This window comes from Hyaena hyaena, unplaced genomic scaffold (genome assembly GCF_003009895.1).
Source record: "Hyaena hyaena isolate Hyena2069 unplaced genomic scaffold, ASM300989v1 scaffold_289, whole genome shotgun sequence".
Lineage (NCBI taxonomy): Eukaryota > Metazoa > Chordata > Mammalia > Carnivora > Hyaenidae > Hyaena > Hyaena hyaena.
The window spans coordinates 1897567-1903858 of record NW_024080920.1 but is presented as its reverse complement, the minus strand read 5'-3'; positions in this window follow the sequence as shown (position 1 = coordinate 1903858).

Sequence of the window (6292 nt, the reverse complement as noted above, 5' to 3'; positions counted from 1 at the left end):
CCCCATACATCTTGAGAGCTAAATGTTTTGGAGTTTTTTTAAGGTTGTAAAATAAGAAAAGATGAGGAGTAGTGTGAATACTAGTAGTATATGAATAGACTAAAATATTTGCTATCTAACACATTACAGAAAAACTGACCAATCCTTTCTGTGCTCTCAGTGGTTTCCATGCGAAAAAATGGAATGGGGGCAGAATGCCCCCTGTAAGATGTTGCTGAAAAAATGACAGCCTCCGTGGATGCAAGAGTGTGGACACTTAGAAAACTATAAAGCAGCCACAAAATCTCAAAGCATGAGCAGGTTCTGGGATTGTCGCAAGGAAACCAAAGTGGCATTTGAACCAAAGTCAACCAAATCTCTGGAAGCTACAACTGATATAGATTTTATGTATATTGGTCAGAACTTTTCTTTCTCTCTATGATTTTCAAAATTATTTGCATTGAATACTTTAAGTATTATATTAAATTATTTTAACCACTATATTTGAAGTTGTATGTCTCAAGTATTTATACATTTTACCTCATTTTTTCATTTGTCAGAGATCTGTATATTTTATTTATTTTTTTCCAAGGTGCAGTTCTCACAAGTGGTCAATTACATATATTACATAATTCATTAATATTTTACATTACTAATTTATATTTTCTTTAGTTTTTTCCCCTAATTTCTTTTTTTGTTTTAATTACTACAGAACTGAAGATTATACATTTGCCACTATATACAACTTTAGTTACACCCAAAATATTTCTGGGGTGGGGGTGAGACAGGCTTGTGACGCTTTTAAAAAAATTATTATTAATGGAGAGGCACCTGGGTGGCTCAGTCAATTAAGTGTCTAACTCTTGATTTGGGCTCAGGTCATGATCTCACAGTGAGTTCAAGCTCCACATGGGGGCTGTGTCAGTGCAGGGCCTGCATCGGAATTCCCCCTCTTTCTCTCTCTTTCTTAATCTCAAATAAATAAATAAGCCCTAAAAAATTATTATTAATGGAGCAATATATTCTATTTTCACAAAATAGCTCTTTAGAAGTACAAATAAAACAAATATACTAGACCCTAAAACAAAGCAAATTCCAGTCAATGATTTTAAAACAGATTATATTACAAATGAAATTATATAATTTTATATATGTGCTGCAAAGTCATTGGCAATGGGAGGTAGATATAGAACAAGATCAGCCATGAGTTTATAATCATTGAAGCCAAGTGATGTCTATATTGGAGCTCATTACACCAGTCTCTCTAATTTTGTGAATGGCTGACATTATTCATAATTTTAAAATTTTAAAATAAAGCTTAAAAAGTGACTAAATAGGGAAGTTCCAAATTTCTAGCTTGGCGAAATGTGGGGCAGTTGTAAGACAAGTTTAACAAACTGATTTTTTTTTTTTTCTCAATGTGAAAACAAAATTACATGACTGAACTTGTGCCTGGTGGTTTCAATCAACTATCATAGCATCCCCCACTCCCCACAAAACAATATAGATACTGTCAGGGTCTGGAATTTACTCTACTTACAAGGTACTAAGATCCTGTTACTATTTTGTAAATACTGGAAAAAGACCCAAGACCCCTAGGTCACAGAAGACGACTTTATTACTCAGAGACAGCAAGCAGCAGGAGCCTTGTTGCAGATCCCATGTGGGTAACATGGAGGGGCCCAGAAGGATATAATACATACAATGGATTTGTATTGCTAGTGAGGAATACGGCTTGGGGATCCCCTGTTTTTATAGTAAGTGGTAAGAAAGCCTGTACTTTGTACTCACGTGTACCTATGGGCCAGACTCAACAATTACAAATTTTTAGGTGATATAGTTCATCTACACTCTTACTCAGTTCTTCACCACCACCACCACCCCAATAATTTAGAAGCAAATATCTGACTTTATATAACTTCAACCCTCATGGTTGTTCACTATAAACACAGCCCTGAGAAATGGTATTAGGAAAGAACAGTCAGAAAGGAACTTGCATTCTTGGCATGCCCAGCAAAAATGTGCAGGGATGTTCAGGACCTGTGGAAGATTGTTTTCCCCATCAATCTGCCTGTTGTCCCTAGCTATCTTGGCTTCTAGCAAATTGTCACAAAAGTATGTCACTCTGTTGGCCACTTTGATTGATTAACAAACAGTGGCTGGAACTAGGTTTCTCGTGCAGCATTTAATTAAGGCTACTGTCATCAGGACTCCAAACAACAAGATGAAATTAACCTGCAGTATTGACCTCAACTATGCCTTCCAGAGTCCTGGACCCAGGTAACTGTCCCAGGAGGGACCAGGGGACTTTACTTCAGACAGTCAGGATGTAGTCTAGTCTAAGGCCTGTCCATTATCCATTTCATTAACCTGATGATCTTTGGTGCCATTGCCAATAATTACTGGAGGTAATAGATGAGCCAAAAAACAACCTCTATCCCTAATGGAGAGATATTCCTTGGCCCATGTCTAGCCACATACAAGCATATAACCCAAGCAGGCACAGGTCACTCCTATCAGGATTTGTCATTAAACTTGATTTGGATCAACATGACTACATTAGTTTTGTTATGGAATATGGCCTGGATCACCTGGCAGAAGAACCAAGCAGCACTCGGAGATCTTGGAAGGCAAGAGGTGTATTTTACACGGGAGAGCTCTGAGGAGATCTGTTCTTCAGAGGTCTGAGCCCAAAGCATCAACAGAGGGAAAAATTTATAGCCTGTTACTTACGCATTCCTCATTAATATGTGCAACAAGCAGAGTGAGAAGAAGAACCCAGAAGGGGGAGTCTTTGATGAGGGACAGGTCCTTAGTCCTGTCAGCCATTTTATAACAGATTCTTCCCTCAGTTTGGTTAAGTCACACGGGCAGTGTCACTGAATGGTTGTAACTTCCTTTTCTATATATGGCATATCCCTCTCAAGCATCAGAGAAGCAGATTTGGTAACAGAATGAAGTGAGGTTGTGCCAGTCCATGTGTTTGTACCTGTCTACAAGGGCTCCGAGTTGAGAGCTGCTATCATGCCCAGGCACAGCAGTGTCATTTATGATCAGCCACGTCCACAACTTGTCAGCTGCATTTGCTGTTTGACTTGAGTGATGGTGTTGGATCTAGGTGACAAAGAGAATATTTATGGCCCTCTCCCTTGTACATCTGTAGTCTAAGATGTTCCTACCATAGGTGCCAGGGTTGTTTAATCCATCAGTCCACAGTCTTCCAAGGGGTGGACCAGATAACAGACCAGACAGCTAAATCATTGCTACTATCCCAAGAGTCAGTAAAAAATATGTTTCATCATAGGGAATATTGGCCAGAGTTGTGAAAACGGCCTTGAGTTCTATGCAGTGAGTGAATAACAATGCCAATTTTCAGTATGCATATACAAAGCAGCAGTTGAACAGCTACAGCCTCCCCACCAACAGGCTTGAACTTAGCCAGACCATCAGGGAACCAGGCCCCAGCATTAAGGTGCACCTCTGTGAACTGAGGACTCCATTGAGCCAATGGCTTTACTTCAGGTGGTATAACATGAATATAGTTTTCCGTAAGCAACAGTTACCACTTTTCTTATATAAACTGAGATGCTGCCAGGGCCAGGCTACTTTGTCCTTAAATACCTAATTTCCAAGTGAGGAAAAACTTTCCCATTTGGAAAGTGAGATATATTGGGCATTCTCCTTATTGGTTGTCAAGCCTGAGTTAACCCACTCCAAAATGGGGACCTCAGGCTGCAGAGTCACAAGTCTTTATGGATCAGGCCTTTTTTTTCTTTTTTTTTTTTTAATATAATTTATTGTCAAATGGGTTTACATAGAACACCCATTGCTCAACCCCACAAGTGCCCTCCTCAATGCCCATCACCCATTTCCCCTCTCCCCCATGCCCCCATCAACCCTCAATTTGTTCTCTGTACTTAAGAGCCTCTTAAGGTTTGCCTCCCTCCCTCTCTATTTGTAACTATTTTTCACCTTCCCCTCCCCCATGGTCTTCTGTTAAGTTTCTCAAGATGCACATATGAGTGAAAACATATATCTGTCCTTCTCTGAGTTATTTTACTCAGCATAATACCTTTCAGTTCCACACACGTTGCTGCAAATGGCATGATTTCATTCTTTCTCGTTGCCAAGTAGTATTCTTTATCCATTCGTCAGCTGATGGACATTTAGGCTCTTTCCGTAATTTGTCTATTGCTGAAAGTGCTGCTATAAACATAGCCCCTATGCATTAGCACTCCTGTATCCTTTGGGTAAATTCCTAGCAGTGCTCTGGAACATTGGATAGTTCTGTTTTTAATTTTGTGAGGAACCTCCGCACTGTTTTCCAGAGCGGCTGCACCAGTTTGCATCCCCACCAACAGTATAATAGGGTTCCCGTTTCTTTTTCAAGAAAAAGAGCTCCGCAACAGGTCAGGCAACAGGTCAATAGTTGCATCTCCTAGTCCCCAAACCCCAGCTTTTTAAAAGAGGTGCACTTGGTACCCGAGTCAGCAGGTGGCAATGTTGTACTAGGGAATTGCCTTTCTGACTTTTTTCACTAGCAAAGTCTGACAAAAGCTGTGATTTCCTTTTCTTCTCAGATTTTGTCTTCTTTTTGCTAGACCACCTGTAAGAACCTCTCTATATACCACAGTCCTTGAATGGAAGAACCCCTTCTGGATTACGTCAGTATTCACAACACAAGCACGTACAACATGAATATCAATTATACATTCGGCAGTGAAGGATGGTAGTACATTGAATCAGCCCAAAAAGCCCTCTCTACCAGCTCACTTTTATTTTCCTTCTTCACAGAAAAAGTTTTCCAAACCCCATCAGTTGATTTTTGAGTCCCCCCCGCCCCCCGCCTGCAAGGATTCCAATCTTGGCAGTACTAACGTTTTGGGCAGGATCATTGTTTGGCGAGGCATCCTGTCCACTGTAAGATATTCACAGCATCCCTGCTTCTACCCACTAAATGCCAGTAGAACTCACCCTCCCTCCTTTAGTCAAGACAATCAAAGACATCTCTAGAGACATTGTCAAATGTCTTAGGGTTGGCAGGGGGCACTAAATCACCCTGGCTGAGAACCACTACCCTGTTGGAACATGGGCCATTGGACCAAGAGGCAGAATATGTATACAAAGGGCTACATCTGCTGGAAGTCCAGATGGTGGGGGGATGCAGATGGAAGAGGAGGAAGGTAGGCTTTGGAGGATGGCTTTTTTTTTTTTTTTTTTAACTCCTTGGTCTCTTCAGGACAGGCTTGATACCAGTTTCCTTGCTCATATAACGCAGCTTCCTCCACAGTCCTCAGTGCCTTCAGCTACCCTTGCATCTAGCACCCCAACCCCCTCCACTAACTGGGCAGAATTGTAACCTGGGCGATTATACACAACAAAGCTAAAACTCTTTGAGCTTCCCCCTTCTTGGAGTTCCCCAAGCGTACTCAGCTTTATCCTTAAAGCAGCTGAAGTTGGGAAATGGGGGAAGGGAAGAGTCACGAGGTGCAGAGGGACACAGCAATTCCTTGTCCATAAACAAGTCCTTGCATCAACGTCCGGTTTCAATCCCACGGCTTGGGCTCATCCAAATCAACACTTGTTTTTGATCCACCTAAGTTTCTATCTCCATATTGTTGGCAGCATTTATTTAAACTTTGGGGACCCCTTGACTCAGCAGCTACAGCCACTTTGGGCCACCCCACTGTCATATAACAACCCTTTTGCATCCTACTCTTGAGGAGCATGAACACAACCAAAACATCGTTTGGGTAAATTGTTTCAATCCTGTTTCTCATCACATATAAATATACATTAACAGGATGGCAGTGGAGGACCCTTCCCGTGCCCCTTGCTCACCACTTGGGTAAAAGCATTTGCTATGAGATCCTGGAGAGTCTTCTCTTGCCCACTAACATAACCTGTAGGGTCTTCCAGAAAGGAGTGTCTCTGCCAGCATCCCACTGTGTCACCGAAAGCGTCAGCAACTAAGACTTTACCCTACACATGCTAATAAATAAGCCTCTTACTGTTCCATGGATGTTGGCAGAAAAAATGAGATTCTTGGGTCAGAGATACAGTATTACTCATACACAGCAAGGAGCAGGAAAATAATGTCACATTGGTTCCCTGCTGGGACAACAAGTAAAGGGCCCAGGTGGAGGCTAGGCATGCAGTGAGTCTGCTGTGTTGCTTAGGAAAAATGAGTTTGGGGAATCCACTGCTTTTTTAGTGACTGAAAGAAATGCCCAGAATGAAGGACAAAGCGACTAAAGGGTGGAGAAGAATGACGAGAGCACAAGGGCACAGGGGCTGTAGTAAGATTTTTAAA